Source organism: Gymnoscopelus microlampas (genome assembly GCF_963454915.1).
Source record: "Gymnoscopelus microlampas genome assembly, chromosome: 20".
Lineage (NCBI taxonomy): Eukaryota > Metazoa > Chordata > Actinopteri > Myctophiformes > Myctophidae > Gymnoscopelus > Gymnoscopelus microlampas.
Genome location: NC_139957.1, coordinates 19,744,032 through 19,770,903, shown reverse-complemented (window position 1 = coordinate 19,770,903; position 26,872 = coordinate 19,744,032). Strand labels below are relative to the sequence as shown.

Sequence of the window (26,872 nt, the reverse complement as noted above, 5' to 3'; positions counted from 1 at the left end):
AAACATGCTCTGGAAATGCTGTGTTAAGTCATCAGATGGGTGGGCTGCGAACACTTCTTGATTGCAAAGTGGGCCCTGATCCAGAAAAGGTTGAGAACCACTGTTCTAGCTTCAGTGGAAGCCCTGAAACCCGCAGTTCTAAATGTGGTTGGATGTAAGAGGAGAAGGATGGTAGAATAACAGAACGTGCACTTTGTTCACCCCCAGCCAGCAGTAAAAAGTCTAGAGACTTACGGAGTGAGAGACAGTTTAACTCTGGGTCGTAAATATGTATTTGGCCCTTTCACTCTTTTCTCTCTCTTTTTCTCTCTCTCTCTCTGTTCTCACTCTCCTCTTGCAACACTCTCGTTACCACGCTAGATGGAGGTTTTGGTTGCTTTGGTGTCTAAAGTGTGTGCTTGTGTGTGAGTGAGAATGAGAAAGAAAAAGTGTGTGTGCGTGTGTGTGGCAGGCAGGCAGGCAGGCAGGCAGGCAGGCAGGCAGACAGACAGACAGACAGACAGACAGACAGACAGACAGACAGGAATAGTGAGAGAATGTTTCACGCACACAAACTATTTCAAATACTCACCCAAATTCTCATACACACAAATACTTACTGTCAGACACACACACACCCGCACACACACACTTAGTCAGGCTCACCTAAATGGACAGGGGTTTGAGCGTGCGTGCGTGCGTGCATGCGTATATGTGTAAGAGAGGTCTCTCCTGTTTCCAACCTTGTGGGAGAGTCCCTACCCAAACCGCAGCAGGGTAATAATCACTTAACCCAAATCAGACGCAATCAGGAAGAGAGAGGGCAGCGGCCTGCAGCAGGAGGGGGGAGGTGGTATGAGGGAGGGGAGGGGAGAGGGGGAGGAGCAAGAGGTGAGGGTCTTGACAGTGTGGACACTGAGCTTAGGAGGGCAGGGAATAGGGAATAGGGAGGTTTATTGGCGGCGTCATTTCATAAAAAGGTAGACGGTGGCAACTTGACCCTGGATTAAAAAAATAATAATCCTATACAAATATTTGGCTTACATTTGGCTTAAATTTCGATATGCAATTTTTGCTATTTATGAAATAGCATTATTTTGCCTGTAATGACATGCCCAAAATAGGGAGGCCAAGTGATTAATGAATGTACGGTTGCAGAAAGAAAACAAGTGTCTATAAATGTCTATCTAAAATCAGATTAATCTGCAAAAAAAACATTCAGAGGTTTAGGAAATATGAATTTAAGACCAGTCTCTGGAGGGTCTGGTGATGTGGAGTTTAGGAGGAAGGGTGAGGACAAGAGGGCGGTCGTTGTGAGGGGGGTGATGATGCGGACACTTATCACCTGGGGAGGAGCGGGGGTAGGGCTGGGCAATTAATCGAAAATATATAAAACCAGATATTTAGAACCAATAATCGACTTAATCTTGCTCAGCTCATGTAGGTTTTAATCGATCATTTTGTAAAAATGTCTTCTACAGTATAGTGTGTATCAATGAATCAACACAAAACAATCTGATACATTTGTTTATAATCAACTAAATTGCTAAGTCTGATTAACCACATATGCCTGTGTTATACAAACATTTTGAAAATAGCTAAACTACAAGCTCACAACGCGTGGCTTCGTGACGCCTTTTGAGCTTGTAGATCTGCTATTTTCATTAATCGCAAATGAGGCAATAGTTTGAAATAATTGTGATGCTAGTCCTGTCGCCCAGCCCTTGTTGGGGGTGTATGGGGCAGGGAAGATGAAGTGCGCCAGTCTCTCACGTATCAACTGCCACACACAGGGAGTCCATGGAGGGAAGAGAGGGAGGGATAGAGGGAAGATGAAGGGATAGAGGGAGGTATGGAGGGTGGGAAATCAGAGAGAAGATTTTTCTCTCCACTGAGCTGAGGTTAAATTTGGCTGCTGTGTGTGTGTGTGTGTGTGTGTGTGTGTGTGTGTGTGTGTGTGTGTGTGTGTGTGTGTGTGTGTGTGTGTGTGTGTGTGTGTGTGTGTGTGTGTGTGTGTGTGTGTGTGTGCGGCATGTGCGTGTCCCCATCCATCCATCCATGTGTTTTGTCTATATGTGACTGTTTGATCAGCAGTCCTGAGGCCCCTGCTGAGTCAGTGAATGTGATCCTCTGATTGTTCTGAGCTGTTTGACTCTTGTTTGTGTTGTGATGTAGGTCCTGTCACTGCTGCAGGCATGCCAGGCATGGACACACACACACACACACACACACACACACACACACACACACACACACACACACACACACACACACACACACACACACACGCACAGGGGTGCAGTTATGTAGATCCTGTCACAGCTGTGTGCCCCTCAGGACACACAAATACAGATGTGCGCACACACACACACACACACACACACACACATTGTACACCACACACACATACACCCTACACGGCCAGACATATCGTACATGCACACTACACAGGGCTGGGTGGAACCATGACAGAGCCTGAAATCCAGGCGATTTATTGGGCTCCACACCAGCCAAGACCTCCAGCACGTCAAAGCGTCTCAGTTTCAGCCTCCACGTCCTTCCGCCCAGAGAAGCTTATCTCCTCCACACAGCTCTCTGCTAAGTGGCTGGAGTCTGCTCCCAATCAAATGGAGATTGCGGCAATATTGTATCAGAGAGGGAAATCTCGAAGGTTTGTGTGTGGTGGCTGTGTGTGTGTGTGTGTGTGTGTGTGTGTGTGTGTGTGTGTGTGTGTGTGTGTGTGTGTGTGTGTGTGTGTGTGTGTGTGTGTGTGTGTGTGTGTGTGTGTGTGTGTGTGTGTGTGTGTGTGTGTGGGGGGAGAGAGATTGCGTGTGTTGAGGGGTTGTATCTATGTGTGTGTGTGTGTGTGTTTGCAGTGGCCTTGCTGTAGTTAGTAGCCTACCTCGTAGCATCTGCCATTCATTTGGAGTTGAAGACAAACACACTGATGAAAATGACTCAGACCACAGGATCCCCCCGTCTCTCTCTCTCTCTCTCTCTCTCTCTCTCTCTCTCTCTCTCTCTCTCTACATTTTCTCTCTCTCCCTCTTTCTCTCTTCGACCTGCCTTTCTATTCCGCTTTCCACATTTCCCCGTCTCTCTCTCTCTCCTCTCAATCATGATCTCTCCTTCTCTCTCTCCTTATCCCCCGTCTATCCCCCGTCACCCTCTCTCTCTTCTTCCTTGGTCTCTCTCTCTCCCTCCCTCCCCATCTCTCTCTCTCTCTGGGAGGGAGTTGAGGGGAGGGGCAGAGCAACAGGCATTTCCACTCCATTGTATATGTATCTACTGCACTTCAAACATCATATGTTTGCACTGCACATGGGGCCAGATTTCAAACTCCGACTGCATCTCCACAATTCAATTTCGCTTTGTTTAAACACACGCTCGGGCGCAGCCTCGACCATGTCGCCAATCCGCGCCGAGCTCCTCTGACGGCTTTTAATGTATGTGACTGAATTTGTAGCTCATCTGTGTTTGATTTCTCTGTGTTTTGAGATAGAGGCAACGTCGGGGCTGAAGATGGCGAAACGAGATCGGGTCATTTATATCAGCAACTTTCGAGAGCTGTTTGTTGTCTGTAATCCCCTGAGTGGATGAGTGGATGGGCTTTGTTGTATATTTATACCCCTTTCGACGTAATGAGCCCCCCCTGGGTCGCAGGGTGGTCTCGCTGAGAGACACCTAGTCTGTCTCATCAAATCACAGGTTTGATTCTTGGCAACGCGACTCCGTCCTCCATACTGATTTAGATTAGAAGGTTAGAGAGTTCAACTCATGTTGACTTCACAGGTTTGATTCCACCGAGGCCGATGTTTGTAAACAAGTGCTACCCTGTTTTAGTGCTCTTGAGGAAGAGAACGAGGACCTTCCTGCACCATGGGTGTCATCCCTCTGCTCTTTGACCTCTGACCCCTCTCATAAATTGCACACGTATATGTATCCCTCACAAGGATCGGTGATGAAACTGATTCCTCGTTAAAGTGTGTGGGATATGGCTGTTCTGACTGACCTGATACAAGCCCCGATCGAAGCTAAGGCAGTGGGGTGGTGCGAGAGAGGTGGGCTGGGGGTGCTGGGTGAAGGGTGGGCGGGGGGGGGGGGGGGGGGGGGTATAGGGGCTTGGGTGTTTGGTGACAAGGTGTTGAAGTGGAACAGCCCCAAAGATCAATTGGTCGGACACCTGCCCCCCAGGAGCCGTTGACCCGTAACCTTTCCAAATCCTCTCTCACACTCCCTAATGGAGCGACATGTACACACACACACACACGCACACACACACACACACATGCAGGCGGACACCCACACACGTGCAGATGGACACACATATGCGCACGCCCTTTCCTCTACTCCGCTCTCCCACACATCTTTCTCACAGTCACCAGCTCTGTTGCGCGCACACACAAACACACACAAACACACACACGCACGCACATCTTATCCTCCCGCATATCTTTTCTCCAATAACTCAACTGGCTCAGATGCGCTGTGCACACACGTCACTCACCTCTCCAAGTCAAACCCCGATGTTCATGTTCTCTTTCTTTTCTGTGTGAGTCCTGTGCCTGCTTTGGGCTTTGATAAGATAATGGCTGCCGTTGCACAGTGAGTGGGGCTCCGGAGCACCTGACCCCTGAATAGGTGCTGAGTGGAGGGCCCGTGCTGGACGGCAGAGACGTGCTCATACACTGTTGACTTAAGCCTTCGGCCCCAGCCATCCATCATCTGCATGTGATGGGGCCGCCCTCGAACCCCCCACCCCCACCCCCCACCCCGCCCAAACCCCACTGTACACTTAATCTGCCAGCAAAGCGTTCCTGCTGTCTGTGTGTATGTGTGCGTGTGAGTGTGCGTGTAATATCCAGCTTCTATCTTACATGGGAATAAAAAGCGCACTTTCACCCGGTCTCGGCCCACTCTGCTTCATTTCTAGCGTAGCATTTTTCACGCCGTGTTTCCGCCTTGCACAAGCTCAGATGTTTTTCTCACTCTGTCTTCTTGTTTGGTGAATATCCACTTTTCTCTCACACACTCGCGCACATGCAAAAATGCACACGCATACGCCTTCCTTGTCGATATCCCCATTTCTTTCTTTCTTTCTCTCTCTCTCTCTCTCTTGCACTCCCAGCAAAGACAGGGAGGGAATTTGCTCCTTAAATCCTTCCTTCCTATTTTTTCAAAACCACCGAGGCATTTGGAAAAGGTTCTTTGCAATTATATTTAATCATACGCGGCCGTCCCAATCAAGGGCAGCTCTGGTGATCACATTTGTATGGGTTTCAGGTTCTGCCCCTTCGTTTCACGTCAGTGGCGTGCCCGTGCACGCTCAGGGGGCAAGGACCACCTGGACGAGCCGAGCGATAGATCTCTCTCTCTCTCTCTCTCTCTCTCTGTGTTTCTCTATGAGCAAGTTCACATGCTCCAATATGAATGTCTGTATATCTTCTGTACCTACAATACATAGGTACCTGTCTGTATCTGTAACTTTCTCTCTATTCCCTTTTTCTATCTTTGTCTCTTCAGTTGTCCCTTCATTTCGCTCTCCTTCTTCCGTCTCTGCCCAGCTCTGACAGTAGTGTTTTTAGCCGTACGTGGGTTGATGTTTGAGGCACTAGATAGATACTGAAGTGGATTTATTTCTGCTTAGTTTATTTTTTTCCACACACATAATTATAGTGGATGGTTTTCAAATAAAATTTTGCTTCAATAAATGCGATCCACATACTTCAACAAAGTTGCATTTGAGTATGTATTTATGATATGAGTGTGTATTTCTGTTGGTGCTGTCCTTGCATTTGTGTGAGTGTGTGTGTGTGTGTGCGCGCGCGCCTATGCGTGCATTAAGCACTTTAGCAGAAGTCCCCGATGCACTGCCCAGCTAAGTCCGGCTGTCCAGCCCACCCAGTCTGTGAGAGAGTGGGTTTCCATTTTTCTTCTCTCTGTGGACCATAGAGGCCAGTGTGTGTGTGTGTGTGTGTGTGTGTGTGTGTGTGTGTGTGTGTGTGTGCGCGCGTGTGTATGCCTTTGTCCATATCAGTCATACAGTAGCCTGATATATTGTTGCTATACTTGTGTGTAAATGTGTATTATGTGCGTGTTTGTTTGTGCACATTTTTGTATGTTTATGTTGTGTGTTTGTATATCTTTGTATGCACATGGGTGCACATTGGTGTGTGTGTGTGTGTGTGTGTGTGTGTGTGTGTGTGTGTGTGTGTGTGTGTGTGTGTGTGTGTGTGTGTGTGTGTGTGTGTGTGTGTGTGTGTGTGTGTGTGTGTGTGTGTGTGTGTGTGTGTGTGTGTGTGTGTGTGTGTGTGTGCACGTGCACAACTCTGTGTGTGTGTGTGTGTGTGTGTCACACAGGAAAGCAGAGCATGTCTCTGATCCCCTGTTCCTCTCATTTTCCCTGGTGAAAGGCAGCATTATAACTGATTTCCATGACCTCAAGCTAGGGCCTTCATGGCCTCTGTGTGTGTGTGTGTGTGTCTGGGTGGGTGGGTGGGTGCGTGGTTGGGTGCTCGGGCATATGCGTCTGCTAATTTGTGCGCACATGTATGTATGTTTGTGTGTGTGTGTGTGTGTGTGTGTGTGTGTGTGTGTGTGTTTGAGCGCGTGAACTGCTTTCCATGACCTCCAGCCAGGTCCCTCCTCTGCGGCCTGCCTCGCAGCGCTTGTTTAGACAACAGTGGTGCACATGTTGGCTGAAATATGGCCGCTGCGCTCGTTTGCTCGGGTGAATTAAGCTACGGCATGTGTGCTTAAACCCAGACGGCTCGCTGATTTATCCCTATATTTAAATGATTGATTTAAGAGCCAGCCAGGCAACACTTGTTGAAGCTGCAGAGGGTGGGGGGTGTGGGGTGGCGTGGGCCATGAAGAGATGAGAGAAGAAGAAGGACATGGATTCAAATCAGAAAATATACAGGCGCCCCCTCATACACACACGTGTGGGCAGTGATATTTATGCTATCCATCGCTGGGGCTGAAGTGAATTATTCACAAGAAACCGAAATAAATTATTCAAAAGCAAAGCTTTGCTTAGCACAAGATGGATTTTCTAACGATGTACTGATTGCTTTTTAACATGCTCCACGTTCAAATGAGCTGTAAAATTTTGTTTATTATGCTTCAGAACGTGACATAGGCAATCAGTTTTAACGTCAGCAGAGAGCTGTAGGAAAACGTATGAAAACATATCGGCCTGTGTCCGTGCCCCGCGCTTGTGTGTGTTTGCGCAAAGTGCGTGTGTACTTGAGTATGTGTACTTGAGTATGTGTGCGACTGTGTTTTATTACCTGTCTCATTATTAAATGTGTTGGAGGCCGGCTATGCTGGGACAGAACATTCCAGTGCTTTAATGTCTCCCTGGTCTCTCCCCCGTCCCCCTTACTCCTCTCTTTGATAATACTTTTCCTTATGAGCCAATAAAACCAGACGCTTTCTCAGCGCGCCACCTTTTTCCTTCCCCCTTGCACTCATTTTCATCCCTGCAACAGCATGCTTGACACTGGTCAAGCTGTGCATCGTGGGCTAACAGTAACAGTTCACTGTTTGGGAATTTGTTCCCTGGAGTCAGAGGAGAGAGGGAAAAAAAATGCACCCGAGCCCAATTTGTTTGCTATTTTCCCTCTTTCTTTTTTTCCTCCCCCTTTATCGCAATCTTTTCTGCTTTCCTCCTTTTCTATATGCCTCCTTTTTCTGTCTCTCCCTTCCTCCCTCCCTCTCTTCCTCCCTCCCTCCCTCCCTCTCTTCCTCCCCCCTCTCTCTCCTTTCCTCTTTCCTCAACGCTCCGTTTTCTTTGCAGGGTCGAGTTAGGCATAAGCGAATAATTAGGTAATTGCCCCCTTGATTGAGCTCAATAGGAAACGTTTCAATTAGCCTAAAACTGTGCGAGGAGGAAGTAGGCTCTTACAAAGGGAAACATTCCTTGTCATGCAACTGTCAGCCCCCCCCCCCCCCCCCCCCGAGCCCCCACACCACGAGCCGGGATTAACTTGATACCGGGAGGAGGAAACGTCGGGGGAAGAGAGGCGGTCGTTACGCAAAGCACCGCTGAAGAAGAAGAAGAAAAAAAATCTATATATATATATTGAGGAGTTGGGGGGGGGGGAGGGTGTTGGGTGGGCTGGAGAAAGTAAAGAGAGGCAGTGAGTGAAAGTTAGGTCCTAGGGGGATGGGGGAGGGGAGGGGGGACACAGCAGTAGAAGAGACAGCAAGAAATGATTGCCACAATTACAGCTATATTTAAACGCAACTTTTTCTGCGATATGATTCCACCCCCAGTGATCCCCTGTCCAGATAAGAGGTAGACCTCTCAGACTGCCCGCCCGCCCAGCAGCCTGTAACAAATTACAAGCTCCCAGCCATGGAAGAGACCCAGTTCCTGATGAGGAAAAAGAGCTAGAGTGGAGGGGGGAGGGGGCTACGGAGAGTCGACTCAGTACCTCTGAGACACGGTCAGCTTAAAAAAAGAGGGAAATCGGAAATCCGAGATTGCCATTTAAACGGAGGGAGGGAAAATGAATGGATGTGGGGGAGGAAAGGGGGTGTTCGTTGGGAATCGCGCCGAGACGGCAGCATCAAAATGATCTTAAAGGTCTCTTTTCTTCTGAAGGTTTTTATAGCTGCTTTATAGTCAGGCTTTCTGTTCTTCCTCACAGAGTGATTTTGTGTGTGTGTTTGTGTTTTTATGTGCTCATGTGTGCACGTGTTTCGGTAGGTGAGTGCATGTGTGTGTGTGTGTGTAGGCGGGTGTTTTGTGTCCATGTTCATACATATATATGTGTACATATGTGTATATATGTATATATATATATATATATATATATATATATATATATATATATATATATATATATATATGTGTGTATATATATGTATGTGTGTGTGTGTATATATATATATATATATATATATATATATATATATATATATATATATATATATATATATATATATATATATAAAATCGCCCTATTTTGTCATTGTATGTCATTAATGGAAAAACCTAAATTACAAAATATTCAGAACATTTCAGACATTTTACAAATAACCGAACATCCACACAAAAGAATATACTGTATGATGAACATTTCAGTGTTCTTGTATGTTTTACTTGTGTATCAACAGTGCACAGCACACTCAGTGCCCTTTCTTCTGTCATCACATTCACCTCTGCTGGCCCGATACATGGGCCATGAAATTGAGGAGCTCGGGCGCTGACCTCTAATAGCGTGCGTGAGTCTCCGGGAGTTTTATGTAGGTGTTAATGGATCGTATGTGAGTGTCTATGTAGACAGGCGTTAACACTGTGAGGGGGCGTGGTGGGAGGAATAGAGGAAGTGGATGCATGTGTGAGAGAGAGAATTATGTGTGCGTCTGTCTGTCTTCCTGGATTTGTCGTAGAGTAAGTGTATGTCTGAATATTGAATGCATGTAATTTTGTGTCTAAATGTGTGTGAATGAGTACGTCTGAATTTGTTTGTGACAGAATTTTTTTTTTGTTTGTCTCTGTGTAAGTGTGCATACTTGTACTGTTGCTATCTTGGTGAGAACCAAATGTCTTTAAAAGGAGAGCAACATGAAGAAAATTATGGAAAGTGAGGACATTTTGCCGGCATTCGCTTTTCAAGAGGTTGTTTTCGATTTAAGATGCATTTATTTGTCATGTGATCATGTTTATGTGCAGTGATATGTTAGTGCGGTAGATTCTGCCAGACTTAGCTAAAAGTAATGTGTCCAACATGTAATTTAGAATACAGAGTGTAATACAATTAAGGTAATGACAAGTTTATAATACAAATAAGTTACCACTATCTGTAATAGTAATATGTAATACAGTAACTAATAAAGTGTAGGTAAATATATTAAGACATTGGTGTAGAGAATGTTCATAGACTAGCAATATAATATAGAATAGCACCTTCCCTGGGTTACTGTGGTAAGATATACTGTATATCTAAATGTTTCACCCAAAATAAAACGGAAATATACAGAATGTATAGAATATATGAGAAAATAAATTGTGAATACATTTAGAATTCAGATCTATATCTTTATCTTGAAGACAATTTCTTTTTTTATAGAATATAGATAATATAAATATAGAAATTACCAACAGAAGATGTGCAGAATACATATACATGCAGCAGAAGAATGAGTACATTAAAGCAACCAATTACTCTATATGCATAGTGCAAATAGCAGTCAGTATTGTGTGTTGAATTATAACAAGACCAAGTTAGAAACAATCCACAAAAGCACAATTTGTACAAGGAGGTTTGTTCATATTGCCTGAGGGGGAAAATCTCTTGTGTCTCTCTGTGGTGGCTTTGTGGAGGTTCAGAAGTTTGCCTGACCACAGTGACACAAACAGATCAATGCTGTTGTTGTGATGGGGGTCGATAATCCATATTAGGGCTGGGCAAGATGAGTTCAAATGATTATCACGTTTATTTCATTTTTGCCTCGATTACGAGTAATGAACGATTTAAACAACCAAAAAAGTGGAAATAGCGGATCTATAAGCGCACAACGCGGCCCATTGCGACACGGAAGAGCTTGTAGATCAACAATTGTTTTATTATTTTTGTACACCACCATTGTACAACAAAGTATAATACAGGGTGTGTTAATCACGTGGTTAATCAAGTGGTTAATCAGACTAATCAATTTAGATAATTGTAGAAAATCTATTAGAATTTGTTTCCTTGTTGATTCGTTGATATTTAAGAAAGCTGCTTCTCGATTATTCAATTAACTTACAAGCAAGATTAAGTGGGTTATTGGTTCTAAAAATCCGTTTTGATATTATTTTCAGTTAATTGTCCAGGCCTAATCCATATTACTTCTAGCATTGCTCAGGGACCTCCTATAGGGTACGAGTCCTGCACGGAGGGGAGTGAAGCTCCCATGGCGTACTCGACCGAGCGCTCCACCCTCTGCAGGGCTCGCTGCTCACCAAACGGTGATAGCCCCAATCAGAATGCTGTGTGTAGTACAGTAGCTGAGTAGAAAGGTTTTAGGGTTTTAGGTTAAGTTTTGGGTTCAAATTACACTGATGTTAAGGGTAAATGTTAAGGTTAGGCCTGTACTGATCATAGTTGAGGTTAGGTATAGGGAATGAAGGTAGACAATGGCATATCAGTCGAAAGTTTTATGTGTGTGCAGTACATTTGGATTTGCGTCTCTGAATTTGCATGTGTGAGCGTGTGCGTTTGTGCCCATGTGCTTGTGTCTCTACACGTCTGCATCTGCGTTTCTGCGTTTGTGCGTGCGTTTGTGCGTGCGTGTCCGTGCGTGCGTGCGTGCGTGCGTGCGTGCGTGCGTGCGTGCGTGAGTGTGTGTGTGTGTGTGTGTATTAGAGAGAGAGAGAGAGAGAGAGAGAGAGAAGAGGCTTTGGCTGCAGCGTTTTATCCAGGTCCCTGTGGACACAGTGTGGTTAGGAGAGTAAACGGTGGTGCGTGTTAATACGCTTCCTGTGTCTGGACCACCATACCTGTGTGGTTCACCTCCACACACACACTCTGGCTGTTTAACAGAGCCCAGGCACACGTCTGCTACCAACACACCCTTCAGGTGCTACCGGTCGGGGATGCAGGCTGTAGCAGGATGTAAAGTGTGTGTGTGTGTGTGTGTGTGTGTGTGTGTGTGTGTGTGTGTGTGTGTGTGTGTGTGTGTGTGTGTGTGTGTGTGTGTGTGTGTGTGTGTGTGTGTGTGTGTGTGTGTGTGTGTGTGTGTGCGTGCGTGTGTGAGCTTATGATACAGGGGTTTGAAGAGATTCAATTGCATTCATTTCTTTATTAGGTTTACTTATTTTGTGTTTTTTTTGGGAAACTATCCCAAAACAAAATAAATAAAATGTAGGAAAAGTAGCAAGTAGTGTATTTCCATATATATAACTTAGGCAGTTATAAAGTGTCTTTGTTGTTATGCATAATTATAAACATTTATAACGAGTGTTATGAAGCCTTATACATGTATTATAATGCATTATTAATGCAATTATAATGCATTATAGACCTATAGTCTTACTGGTATTACCCTCCCCCTTCTCAATCTTCCCTCTCTGTGTCTATCCGATAAAGTACCCTTTTACAATAAAATCCTCAGTGTTAATTTATCCGTTAGTAACTCTGAGACTGTACAAATGTACCAAATGGACCCGTAACTCAGGGTCAAATTAACGCTCAGGATTTTACAGTGTTCATCATTCCACGACACACACACATTAAATGTTAACCCCTGTTGACACCAAACAGGTTAGCGTGCTTGTAGCCCAGAGTGCAAAACAGCAGTCCACCGATACTGACCCTGTTGACCTGGGCCCACCCAGCCGTGCAGGATATTTAGCCCTGTGGTTCTCAAAGTGGGGTGCAGGGACACTCAGGGGTCATTTAGGGGGTTCCAGGGGGTCCCCAGCCAAATGAGTTAATAGAGCATCAAGATCAGTTGAATGACTTTAACCCTACAGTATATGCACTGGCTATTTGAAAATAGCTGATTTACAACCTGTGAGCTTGTAGAGCTGCTATTAAAAAAAAGAAGAAAATCTTTAAATAATTTAAAAAATGTATAATGTATAAAAATGTATAAATAAAACACAAATCTTTTATGGGGGATACCTGGCACAACATTCTTTCAGATAATAATAACAATAATGGATTTTATTTATAATGCACTTTACATTTGTGAAAATCTCAAAGTGCTACAATAAGCAAATGCATAAAAAAAGAATCATCACACTAAGAACATCTAAGAAACTGAACAAAACATTTAAACGATGGAAAGATATATATTCGGGGGTCCTTGACATGAAAAAGTTTGAGAACCACTGGTTTAGCCCAGAGACCAACACACCGCCCCCCCCCGCCCCCCCCGCCCCCCTTCACTCCCCTTCACCCCCCCATCGTCTATGACAGCTCCCAGCTCCTGTCTTGACAGAGCCAGGTCGGGGGACACACACATCCGCAGTTATAACTCAGTAATTTGTGTTTGTGCATTGTGTGACAATTGTGACAAATGAGTGGCCTGGAGTCAAATGCCAACCTGCCCTATCACTCCCCCTCTCTCTCCTGGTTTCCTGGCCAGGCCAGTGTAGCTGCTCAGGTGTAGGATGCTGAGCAGGCTCTCTCTCGCGTGCAGTGTATGAGTAAGCGGGCTGACAGGGGAAATGGCTGAGTTTGTTTTAAATGTGTTTTTTTGTATTTTTTTGTATTGATTAATTATATCAACTCTGCGGGGCCTATACGATCACATTAAGTGAGTGGGTGGCAAAGCTAGACCCCCCACCTCCCCACCCCACCCACCTATTCCCCTCAGAAGCTTGCGGCGTGACGAGTTTGAAATAGGCCTGTCCGCATACTTGGCTTCCTACTTCAGCGGCACGCTTCGCCTGCACGCACGCACGCACTCCGTCATACACCACAGCGACCGTTTTCATTTCGCCAACCCCTCTCATTTACATTTTCCGGGGCATTTTTCATCATAAACGCATTCTGTCATCGATATTTTGTAAAGGGGGGGGCGCAGTGGTTGAGATCGAGCGGGGAGGAGGGGGATCTCATCGCGAGCAGACCTCCAGAGTAAGAACACGGAACCCATTATGGAAGCCAGGCAAGAGACGGGAGGTGGGACCCTGGTAATGTTTTAGCCCCCCGAAATGAGTTCCATTCCCTGGGAAGTCCTCCTGCGCAGCAGAGTTAGGGATGTAATACTCATATGGAGCAGTTTATGAGGATTAAGAGCTTTTATTTAGTCTACAGAGGCCAGCGGCAGGCCTCTCCGCAAGCTCAGCCCGTCCTCGTCGTATCTTGGCTCTTCGAACGGGCAAGCCAGGCCAGGAAAGGGATCGGAGAGGAGACGAGGTTTTTTGAGTCGACACAGTGAAATCCTCAGCGTTCATTTATTCATTTGAACGGAACTGAATGTACCCGAAAGGGTCCATTTGGTTCCGTTTGTACTCTCCCAGAGTTAAGTTTAACTGTGCATAGACATAGTTGCCGGCTGGTGGTGGTGTATGTTTGACTTCACCCAGGACTGTGCTTGTCTGTTCTCCAGCGGACTGTGAACGTCATTGGGCCTGAGTTTTAGCACCTGTGGCAGGTGGGCCTGTGTAGTCTGTGGCTCTGACTTTGACTCCTGGCCTCACACCCAGAGTTTGGTTCAGAATGTTTACTCGCAAATGTTTTAAATCCTAAATGAGGTAGCTGTGCAGCGCGCCGGGGCTGAGCCCAAGCCGTGTCGTTTTACGTCTCATATTCTGTGCGATGTTGCATTTCGTGCATTTGTTGTCTATCTATCTGTTTATACGTGGCGCATGTGTTTATAAGTGTGGATGAGAAGAAGATGTGTGTGTGTGTGTGTGTGTGTGTGTGTGTGTGTGTGTGTGTGTGCGTGTGCGTGTGTGTGTGTTTACGTGTGTGGCTTTCCTCCATCTTTTTTTTTTTCCCAGAAGGAAAAGTCTCATGTTCACTCTCTAACTCGTCCCGGTAGAGGGTCAATTGCAACCAGTTGGCCGCCAGTCTGGTCCAAAGTAAACATTTGGAGAGAGGGGACTGTACAGGCAGGTACCTGGAGGGGCTGTGTGGGCTTTTACTCCTCTCCTCCTCCTCCTTCTCTCCGTCCTTTCCTGCCTCCTCCCTCTCCCCCTTCTCTGCTTCTCCTCCACCGGCTTCCATGGCTGCTTCTTGCGCGGCGGTGGGCCCGCGCTCCCCTCGGGGCGGGAGGCTGCCAGGGGGTTGCTGCTCCCAGATGCGGACGGCCGGCAGGCTGCTGTCCGTCCTCCGTGAGATGGCCTGTCCTCTGGGACAGGGTCTCCAGAGAGAGGGTCTGCTCTGTGGGCCAGGCTGAGTTCTGCCTGCCTGCTGTGGTCTGGCTAGTTTAACCCATTCAATCCGGGAACGCATCTACAAATGTATTTTTTGTAAAAAACATACGTATGTTGCTATATATATCAGTGACTTTTTCATGTCAAGGATCCCCGAAATTATATGTATTTGTCCACGGACAAAACAAAAAAAAAATTGTTCCAGGGACCACCCCCAGAAGATTTGAGTTACAAACGTTCGCTTTAAAAAATATATATATTCAAAGATTGCACAAACTTTCACGATTTTTCAAAAATAGCAGATCTACAAGCTCATAGCTCGGTGCCGTGCTATGAGCTTGTATATCAACTATTTTTGAACAGCCAAAGAAATAAAAAAAGAAATGACACACAGATGCGTTCCCCCGGTCTTAACGGGTTAAGAGCACTGCTGGATCGCAGACACAGACAAGGCAGCCCGGCTCAGCACGCATGTCCACATGATATGTATAAACTTCAACATAAAACACCGAAAAAAGACATCTCCTTCATTGTGGAAGCTGTCGGGAGTATGGTTTTCATTTTGGGGCTGAGCTCTGCGCGTCCAGTGTGATTTATGCAGGCCTGAGCAGGGGCTCACTTGTGTTTTGTGTGGCGGAGGTAATGGGCAGGTCTGCTAGAGATTTGCTGTGAAGTGTTGAGGAGGGCTGCAGGCCAGAGTAAAGGGGAGAGCCCGGTCCTGAAGCCTGTAGCCCTTTTTTTGAGCCTGATGGCATTCGACTCCTTTAACTGGGGCTGGGGAGCGGTCTGCACAGCTCAATTTTGCCCACATTAATCAAACTCACATTTCCTCACATCAGCCGGTGTGCCTATCAGCAGGGCTGGCTCGTTAGCATAATGAATTCAGGTGATTTTACACAGAGGGCCTCAGTCTTCTAAGAAAACAAATTCGTTGCCCTTGGATATGAATAAAACAAGATCGTATTATTTCCATTGGATCCAGTTTGAGAAGTAAAGGTTTCAATTCATTTTGTCAGGTGAGCTTTTTGAAAATCTGTGTTTTGGAATGGAAACCTCTTTCGGCCCTGTTCGACAGTGCACCCTAACTCCTGACAAAATATTTCCTTCATTTTCACTCATTTAGCTTTTGACTGCCATGAAATCACACGTTTGCTCCGTGGCCAAATTTTACCCTTTGCACCTCCTCTGCATAAAACATCAAAATCTATCATTTCATGGTGCGTATAGCGAGTCAAAATGGCCTTTCGTGTACGTGGTGAGTTATTTCTTTTCAGGCAGACTTCCTCTCTGTGTGAGTGAGGGGGGCATAGGGTCACAGAGTGTGGGGGGCAGCGGTGGTTGGTGGGGGTGGGGGGGGGTCTGTCTGGGAGAGTGAAAGCATGCAGTCAGACAGTGGGAGAGAGAGAGGGGGGGGGGGGGGGGGGGCTTTACTGGCCATTCGTACAGGTGCTTATAATTTGCAGCGTGTGATTAATCATTGTTGTGTTTGGGGGTGACATCTTGTTTAATGGATCTGTCCATCTCACTGTTCTGGGGAGGTAGGCAGTAGCCATGCACAGCATCATAGCCTGTACACTCCACACACGTGCATGTAGGTATACACACACACTCTGAGTTAAATGAACGCTGAGGATTTTACTGTGCATGAGTGTGCGCACACGCACGCACACACACACACTGCATTGACATAATATGCACATTACACATTATATATGAACGCTACACTGACGAGGGTGTCCTACCTTGAAGTGTAACCTCACATCATCTCCGTCCAGCTCAAAAGCAGCAGCAAACTCGAACCCAAACTACGCTTGGTGTCACAAGCAGAGCCGCAGCAGCAGTAGCCTACAAGGTGGCCTGATGCAACATGTGTGCAAGCCCACCGGGCCGGCCCACCGGCCGGCCCCGCCAGCGGACAGAGGCGGCGGTGTTTCTGTGTGTGTTTGCTTTGGGTGGAGGAGGGCAGGCGGGCTGGTCAGCACGGCTGTAAATCAGAGTCTTCCTGATGGAACCCTGATGGACAGGAAGCTAATCTGTCCCCTGTGTGTCATTAGGCCTCAACCTCCCAGATAGCTGCGGATCCTCCTGCATCCCTCGTCTCTCCATATCCCCCCCACACACACAACACACACACACACACACACACACACACACACACACACACACACACACACACACACACACACACACACACACACACACACACACACACACACGCATTATAGACACATGCGTAGGTATGCATAGGCATGTACAAAAACACACAGCAGCACACCTGCACAAACATATATACATATGTTTGCACGGCGTGCGCGCGCACATACACACGCACAGATGTACGTATCTGTGGTCCAGGCAGGGCAGCCTTGTGGAGACCAGAGACAGTACCACAGACACACATGTTGAGCATAAACTGGCTGAGCTTAGTGTCAAGAGTTCATCGTCAGCATCCGTCATGGCAAAAACAGTGCCAGAGCTGGTGTAGTTACTTTCTCCTCACATTGCCATTCTCTGGCACACCCATCCACAAACTGCACAGTTACCACCAAGCCAGGTCACTAATGAGAAAATATACTTGAAGCAAATTAATTTAAATGTGGTAAAAATGATATATTTTGTTGTTTGTTTGTTTTTTGTAAAAAAAAGTTTGTTAAAAAGTTTGAGTTCTGTATTCCGATAATCTGTAATCATTTGTATTGTTCATGAACAGGTGTATCCCCATCTCTCTCGGTCTTTAATAAATAGAAAGTGCATTCTCAGGTCGGGATACCAATTTTATCCAATCAGGAGAGAGGACCTCACAAAGATAATTTCTATTTTATGGTCCTCCAGCTTCATTATTTTTGTTTAATCACTTCCAATTTCACTTGTTTATGCTGTATCATCGTATGAGTTATCTAACTCGCAGAGCTACAAATTGATAAATGAAGACTTGTGATTTTACTGTGTACAGCTTCTATGCCAATACTTTACATATCACCTTTTTTGGTTTGTGAATCACAAATGTCCACGACCAAATGAAGGGGTTCTAAAATAATTGTTGGCTGTCCTGAATACCTAAATGAATGAATGAAACCATAAAAAGCATAAACAATAATTGCGGTTAAAATATGAATGTATGTCCAGGAGTAGGTAGAAGTAAAAAAAACTAATAAAAAAACCTGATGTTCCTTGTTCAATATTTTAAAAAGTAGTTATTAAATCATGACTATTTTGTAATCATACCTAGATCATCTGTTTTGTAATGTCGGGTAAGATAACTCACAAGTTAAATAATAATACATTGAGTTTAACATTCATGCATGCCATAATTTTCAGAGTGGGTGGATGATAAAAAAAAACAATTACACAGTACATACATATCTTATGTTGCAACAAAATACCTCCACCGGCATTTGTGAGGCTGTTACAGTACAGTATGCATGTCTGTTGCCCATTTAGAGCAAAGCTGCTCTCATTCATAATTCTGCGCTGACAGTTTGGAGTTATTTCAGGTTTTCTGACAAATAGCTGGATGAAAGGGACCACCACATCCGTGTACGGTTCACTTGGAGTTTGTCCAACAAAGAGATCCTGACCCCTCAATTACAGGATGATGGAGCTATTTCTCTGGCGTGTTTCTGAATTTCATTAACAATTTTGCGTCTGCATGTGTTAAATGAACCCTAAGAAATGCTCTTTTATTATTTGTTGCATACATTTTTTTTCCTCCCCTGAACATATGTTCTATATATTTTTAGACTGTCTATACACAAAGTGTTTGCAGCAAGCATCCATTGTTCCTTTAACTACATAACTATAGAAATGATTATAGAAATGCCATGCCCTATTTTGGTCAAATTTTAAAAAAGTTTTTTTTTAATGTTTAACACTTCTTTTTACAAATTTGAGCCCGTAGATTGGCTATTTTCGCTATTTGCATGAAACGTAGTAAATAGGCCTTAAGAGGTTAACAATTTTGCATCTGCATGTATGCATACAGTATGATGCTTTGGAAATGCCTCATATTTTAAAGTATTTTTTTAATTATTTTTCTTTTCCCTAAAATATTTTTCTCCCTCTAACATATCTTTTCAGACTGTCTATGCTGAAACCTTTTGCAGCAAGCATCAATTGTTATTAGTGTACAAGTTCTGAACATGCAAATGGGTCGTACTTCATGGACCTGACTAAAATGTCCTCTTTACAGTGTAATCCAACTTAGAGCCAACTGTCTCAGTGAGAACTAATTAATGTGGTATTCCTTTGATCACTGCTAGATGAATGTGGATTTGAGAACATAAACAACCCCATCGCAACACTAGAAACAAGAGAACCAAGTTTCTAATATGTGACGTCATCCAGTTGGAACTGCTCCATTGACATTGAATCAGAGGCCATCTTTGTGAGCTCAGACAAAATGTTTGTTTGACCTTTTTAAAATCACCCAGGATACTGATCCTGTCGTTCACTGTCATTCACCGTCAGCGGAGCCTTGTATGACATCATAAAGAGTGTCTTGGCTCTCGCGCTTGCAGCTTGGGATAGATTTGTTCATATTCACTAATCATGGCTGAATTTTTCCAAGATCATAGGAATAAGATACATTTCTTGTTTTGGGTGGATTTTCTCTAATTTGCCTAATTTACTCTCTTAATATTTCCCAAGACATATATATATTTGTCTTCATCTTTGAATGTGAATAGGCGTGCCTGTGTGTGTCTGCATGTGATTTTAAGGGGCTTTGTAAATGAAGAGGGGGGCCGTAACCTACCATATGAAGCAAGCCAGGGTTGGGTTTCCCTGGCGCTGGCAGAGCGACGTGGCAGGGGGGGTCATGTGCCAAAGTGACAGCTGTTAGCAGATGCCATGTCACACACAGCGGGTCTTGCTGCCTTGCCCGCCTGCCCGCCCTCCCTTCACGCATTAGGGCAATTAATTACCCCAATTCAAACAATGATCATAAATCACATTACACTAGACTGAGCCGCGATGTTGATTGCATAATTATTGCATCAAACCACCGGCGTATGTAACATAATCACAGTCTCTCATCAGGCCCAAACCACCAGCATGCATGTGCATTTGGGTTATGCAATGTTTGGGAACCAGAGATGGGAGTGCTAGCTGTATGTACTAAGCCAGGCAGCCCTGCTTAGGACCTTCTCTTCTCCCTGGGTCTTTACTCTCAGGGCAAAAAGCGACAAGAGAGCACTGTTGTGTTTGTATAGGACAGGAATTTCTTTCCCCCAAATGTTTTTTTTTTTTTCTTCTTTTTTTGGAGTGGTGAAACATGTTTCAACTGTGTTTGGGCAGTGATGGCTGAGTGCGTTTACACTTTGGTAATGGCTTCCTGCCCCTAAACTCTCACGCTAAAGACGGGAGGGGAGCCCCAAGAGCAGTTCCCTTTAGCTACTAGCGCCCTGTAGGTCCTGCCCCTGCGCCTACTGTAGCTTAGCCTCGGAGCTCTTCCTCCTCTCCCACCCTGCCCGCCTGCCAACCCGGCACAGACAAGAGGGACCACCCTGTCGGCTTACTCACTCTCTCCTCTAGCCGTATCGCTCCCACTGTGGATAGATTCTGGACTGAGAGATCATATCACCCTTCAGGAATGTCCGTTTGGTTTTTTGCTCCTTGCATCATTTGCATTTATCTACCTTGCAGCCTTTTAAACGATATCGTGCTTTTGGGAAGACTCCTTCTCCCATGATGCATCCCAAAATGTCAGCCAACAGGGTTGAAGCATTAAGGCCACATGTGGCCCGGTCTCTGTTTCCCGGAGGGCTCTATGAATTAGCTCCTCCCCGGACTGAGTTCAATCTGAACCCTATTGCAGGTGTCCCGGCTCCTGAGTTGCATTAATTTTCTGTACTTTATAAGAGCTAAACCCCTAAAATAGACACTAAAGATACATTATGCTCAGCATCCCTGCCAGGACAACATTTCAACGGTCTGCAGTCTGTTGATGGATATTGGGGTTTAGTTCTAGTATCGATGGTTTGGCCTGAAGAGGACCCATTCAGGATTTAATGGCTGTAATGCAGAACAGCAGCGAAGATCCATTTGTTACTCAGAGCGTGTACAAATATAACCAAATGGGCCCGTAACATTTGCACACTCTGAGTTAAATTAACATTATGGGGATTTTAGTGTGTATTTATTCTTTCTTTAAATGTGACTATAGGATGAGTAGCTTGCGGTGGCCCCTGGCTGTGTGTCCATCCAGCCCAGTCCACAGAGAGCAGAGTGGGCCTCAGCCTGTCCATATAGACACAGGGTGTTAACAACTAATTAAACTATTTACTGCCTCACTAAACCTCCATTATTGCTGTTCCCTCCCAATTATTGGCTCCATTATCAGCTTTTATGGACTCAGGTGTGCTTCCGCAGAAAGTGGGCCGGGCTTCTATATCGGCCGAGTGGTCAGCAGCCCTGGCGGTGTGTGTGACATCAGGGTGAATGGCTGTGGTACTGTAGACATGAATAGGGTTTGATTTGTTTAAAAAAAAAAGCAGGGGGGGGGGGGCATTTTCTTAACCACAGCCTTATTTACTTTTTGTACTCGATACAACAAAGTCGTTTTGTGATGCGTTGTGAGCTTGTAGATTTGCCATTTCCCTTATTTATTTCAATAAAGAAAGACATTTTTTCTCCTAAGTAGGCATGCCAGTATTAATGTGAGTAATATATATATATTTTTTTTTATACAATTGTTAAATTGTGATTTTATCAAACTTTAACAGCTAACATCTACAGACAAAAGGAAATTTAATTCAGTCTGACCAGAAGCAGGGATAAAACATATACCCACTGGTGATAAAAATGAATGACCCGAGGGGGGTATCAAAAGCAGAGCCCCCCTCTTTTTTTCTCTGTAAAGCGGACATTGTACCAGCTCACAGTAAAATCTGTGTATCCATTTGACTCCACTGAGTTAAATTCACACTGGTGATTGTACTGTGTAGGCAAAAAAACTCCTGGATGCTAAGTTTCAAGGTGTCAATATATTCCATTTGGGGGAGGGGGTGGTTTTTAAATTTAAACCACAAAAAGAGACACAGCAAACACAGCAATATATTTAAGTCCCTACAGCTCACCATACACCCTGAGGCAGAATACCCTTACTTCATTATCCCCACCAAAATCAGTAAAGGTCGACGTGCTTTTAAATATACTGGAAAGCTCCAGCCGATTGGAACAATCTTTCCGGTTCCCTTAGATCTATTAACTCCTTTAATGTTTTAAAAGCATCTATCCTTACTCATCTTCAAATAACCTGCTCCTGCTTCTAAATGCCTCTGATTGTTTTCTGTCTTCTATAATCCGTCCTGTGAATTATAGGGAATACACTGCAATTTAATTTCCAAGGTGCACATGCATGTCTGTATTCAGTGTATTCGTATGGGCACGTCAATGCATGTTACCGCATGTGCATGTATGTAACGGTCGGTAGTTTTTGCTTTTGTTCATTTAGCTTTACATTGGTGCATTAATGCATGAAGTCTGTTATTTTGTGGGTGATCAGGTGGGGTGGGAGTGGCCAGTTTCAGAAGAGCTTTTGTCAAGTTGTTCTTGTTTATGTACAGTATGCATGGATGTATTTGTGGTATTGTTCTGTCTATTGTACTTTCTATATTTTTGTGATAAGGACCCTCTCGAAAACGAGATGATACATCTCAAGGGGTTATCCTTTCAATAAAGGTATTGTAAAAACTGTGTGTCAGTGTAACTCTGAGAGTGTAAAGAGTGATGGCTTTTCACTCGTACAGTAGCTCTGTTCCCTCAACTTCCGATTCAATAATTCCTTCAGCAATGTTAACATTTTTTTTCTATGCCATGATCTCACAGGTGCCTTCCCTATTTGCCTTGCTGTATTTGTATTGTATTGCTCATCAATCTCTGTCCACTAGGTGACAGTAATGACACAGGCTCTCCCCCTCTGGGTGTTGCTGTGTTGAGAAGAGGTGTTTAATCTGTGTTTACTTTACACCAGTGGTTCTCAAACTTTTTCATGTCAAGGACCCCCAAAATGATATGTATTTGCCCCCCCCCCCCCCATCTCAAAAATATTTTGTGCCAGGGATTTTTCAAAAATAGCAGATCTACAAGCTCATAGCGCTATGAGCTTGTATATCTGCTATTTTTGAATAGCCAAAGTATAAAATATGGTTAAAGTGGTTAAAATGATTGTGACGCTGTATTAGCTAATTTTGCTGGGGAGTAGTGGGGACCCCCTGGTACCCCCCCCCCAAAAACCCCTGGGGCTCCCCGGACCCCACTTTGAGAACCAATGCTTTGCACTAGGTCAGTGTTTCCCAAACATTTTTTTTTATGTTTCCTACAAAATAATTGTTTTATTGTTTCAAAAGATATAGAACAATTATTTATATATACAGTATATATAGACAAAAAAAAAAGAGAAAATGTTGTAGATCGGCTATTATCACAATTTAAAAAATAGGGCTTGAGTTAAGGTTAATTCAAATCCAAATGTATTTGGGCGTTCAGCTGAAACGTTTGGGGAAACCCTGTACTACAGTAGGTGGATGGGCCTCAACACCGGGCTTAGGCCAGGGTGGGTGGGTCCTTCAGTGATGTTGGATGTGATGTGGTGAGGCGGTGGTGAAGTTAATGGTGGTGGTGGTGTCTCTGGTGGCTGGTCCACTTGCCCACTTTACTACGCCTGTCTTCTCCATCACTCAGCAGCACATAAAGGTTCACCATAATGGATTGTTCTCTGTGTTTACAAACCCTCCTCCATCATCCTTACAGGTCCATTTTTCTCTCTTTAGTTAACCACGTGAACCCTAGTGTCCCTATTCTGGGGGGGGGGGGTGAACATTCTGCAAAAATAGCCGATCTATAAGCTCACAAGGCGTCTTTGTGAGCCTGTAGATCGGCTATTTTCAGTGAAGATATTTAGTGTAGAGGGAAAAAAGGAGCGGACCAAGTATAGAGCCGTGGGGGACGCCCTTATGGGGTCTAAGTGGTTAAGCTAAATGCAGGGATTTTGGTTTGCACTTGGGGCGTTTAGGTTGATAAATAGTATCACAGAACAGGGGAACTTGTTATTGTCTTTTGTTTCGTTTTTTTTACCTACAGTATTTATCCAGGCAAATGTTTTTTCAGTTTTTCAGCTCCACCCTCATTCTCATTCATCCAATGACTTTGAGATGACAACCATTCTCCCGCTTGTAGCGTATAATCTGCACCACCAGAGCAACAATGGAGGAAGTGCCTTGCTCAAGGGCACCTTAACAACAGTTGATGAAAGGATGTTGTTGAGTTGTTGAGGAAAGAGCATTACTCAATCATCACCTCCCCTCCTTCCTGCGCACGCGTGTGCGTGTGCGTGTGCGTGAGGACATTAGTCAGAATTTAATGGTGTAATAATTTAACATGTGCAAACAAGAACAATGTGGGATGATTAGTGTGAAATGGCGGCTAATGGTTGTAATAACATGCATGCAGACATGCATGTGCACTCTCTCTCTCACACACACACACACACACACACACACACACACACACACACACACACACACACACACACACACACACACACACACACACACACACACACACACACACACACTGACTGATGAAACAGAACTGATGCCAGCCCACACAAGCACCATGTACTGTAATTGTGTTCTTCTATTCTCACGAACAGATTACATTGCCCAACCATAGTAAAATATTGTGACGCCTTTTGTGCTGTAGGCTCTTGTCAAATTCGTTGGAATTTGAGTGGAACACCATGGCTTGGCACGGTACAGGCAAATCGTGAAAAGGGAAGTCATTGTTTCACTGTGACATGTCTTTAGAGTTTACTGATTGTAGGCTAGATAGCAAAGTGAAAGTGAAACAAGGAGCCCTTAGTTTTTTTTGTGTTTTAGTTATCCACTTGAATCCTCTATACTTAGTCAACTTGGCCGGGGTCCGCTCTGTACTTGGTCCGCTATTCTTTCCCTCTACACCAAATCTCTTTGCCAAAAGATTGTGGATTTACCAGCTCACACATAAACAGTGGTCGCGTTGCAACACGTTTTGAGCTTGTAGATCTGCCACCGGAATAGGGACGCTAGGGTTGAAGTAGTTATCTCTGCATAGGCGTATCAACCTGGGAACCCTCCAAGACTTGGGATTCCAAACATTTGAAATTAAATCTAACTTGCATTTTGGCAAACTTGTGGCCACATCATTTAAATTTGGAGAAAAAAAAGTAGCAATATTGTAGCCAGATTATTCCAACGTAATTACTAAACTATCATGTTGCATGCTCAATTATGCACTGCAATGTATAATTATAGCTTGGTAATCAAGGCATTGGCGTGGAACTGCCAAGAAGATTGCTTGCTTGTGAAGATTTGAGGTCTTGTTTGAGCAGTAGGCGTGTGTGTGGAGATTTGATGGAATGGCGAAGACAGCTGAGTGAGGGAAAGTACACAGTGAGAGTCTGTTACAATGAGGTGAAATACTTTAGCATGGCGGTTGTCAGGTGAGATACTTGTAACTTGATGTTTTGCGAATGTTCATTGTTTTTATTTGAAGTAAGGGATTACACAAAGCCTGTGGGTTGAAAAATTGTTGGGGCTCTGTTTGTGAAGTCATTTAAAAAACTCTTGTATCCTACTTTTAAAATGAGTAGTTGTCATTCTTATAACGCTGTAGGGCCACATTTGTTCCTTTAACCACTTAAATTCTATATACTTATAGTTATACATGTACTGTAGTATAGTTGACTGTGGTCCTCCAGGGCTCTATAGGTCAGCTTGGTTTTTCCCTCAACACAGAATCGGTTCACCCCAGAATAGGGATGCTAGGGTTCAAATGTTTAAAGTTGCAATTCGTTCTGCAGATGCAAGGCTTTCACTCAATGATAATTTTGCTTGCTGTCTGTCTTTATGTTAGAGCCTTAGGGCTGCTCTGACAGGTGTCCAGCTCGGAGTTGGAGAAATTTGTTTAAAAGTGCTCCTCGAGAATGAATGGGGGACGGGACGACACGGTGTACTTCCTCTCAAACATCAGTTGCACCATGGGTTTTGCATCCATTTTGTCCTCCTTTCTTCTCCTCCTCTCATACACTTCCGTGCGGTTGGCTTGAGCGATTTGCATCTGATGGTTCTGTGTGGAGAATATGACCACAGGTGTCAGAAATCAGTGACAGTAATGAAAGACACAAGCTTTCACTGCAGCAGACGGGTGACAGCCAGGAGTCTGTTCTCGCTACTATCTGTCTCTTCTCTTTCTACCTGCCTGTCTGTCATTGTCAAGAATTCACGATTCGTCACGTAGGCCTACGTTTGTCACTTCAGCTCCATGCCAACTCTAGTCACCAGTAGTAATGATACAAATATTGATGATCAGTCACAATGCTTGAATGACAGGGACATACCAGAGGAGTGTGTGCGCAATAACTGCTGATGCATAATTCCAGGTAATAAATCTGATAGCTCGACAGACACGGTGCATGTTGTTGTACAATAACAGAAAAGGGGAGTGCTAAGATTAATCATCTACTCCTCCACCCCCTCCCGCTTACCCATCATTCCCATCTCCACTTCTCTTTTTCCCTCTCTCTTTCTTTCCCCCTCCTTTCATCTGCTCTTTGCTCTGATTCATGACTGCTGACCTGCGAACAAGAGGAGACGCGCCGGGTGGAAACCGACACCCAGGCGATAACAGATAAAGCAGCAGCACCGGTAGCCGGGGCCAGGCCCCAGGAATGCCAGGGCTGTGTTTGCAAAGCCGGGGAAGCAGCAGCGCTTCTCTCGACAGGGGCCCTCAATGAAAAAAAAAGACGTGCTGTCATTGGAGATGGCCTCGCTTGTTTTTCTAAGCACCCTTTCAGCTTTTTCAAGTGCAGAATTAGGGACTGTTTGGGGAGTTAAATGGGATGCTTCTCCGCTCCTGAGGCAGTAAGCCTGATTGCGGGGATATCTGGGATTAATAACTGTCCCCATGGTCTCTTTCTCTCTCTCTCTCTCTCTGTGTCTATCTCTCACCTCTCATTACCCACTCATTATGGTTGTTCATATTTTTTGAACTCCTCAGACCTCTCTCCCAGATGTCCTGAGCCATTATAAG

The 26,872-nt window shown here is 44.8% G+C and overlaps 1 protein-coding gene across 2 annotated transcripts in view; it reads left to right on the top strand.

The window, feature by feature from the left end:
- slc25a21 (solute carrier family 25 member 21) overlaps nucleotides 1-26,872 on the top strand; it is a 129,442-nt gene that overhangs the window by 32,181 nt on the left and 70,389 nt on the right. Inside the window, exon 1 of one of the 2 annotated variants that reach the window (XM_084045751.1) lies at nucleotides 25,189-25,283. The exons of the other annotated variant lie outside the window; for it this stretch is intronic. The gene's annotated coding sequence lies outside the window, so the exon portion shown is untranslated. Of the gene's footprint in view, nucleotides 1-25,188; nucleotides 25,284-26,872 lie in introns of those variants that run through there. 2 annotated transcript variants of the gene reach the window in all.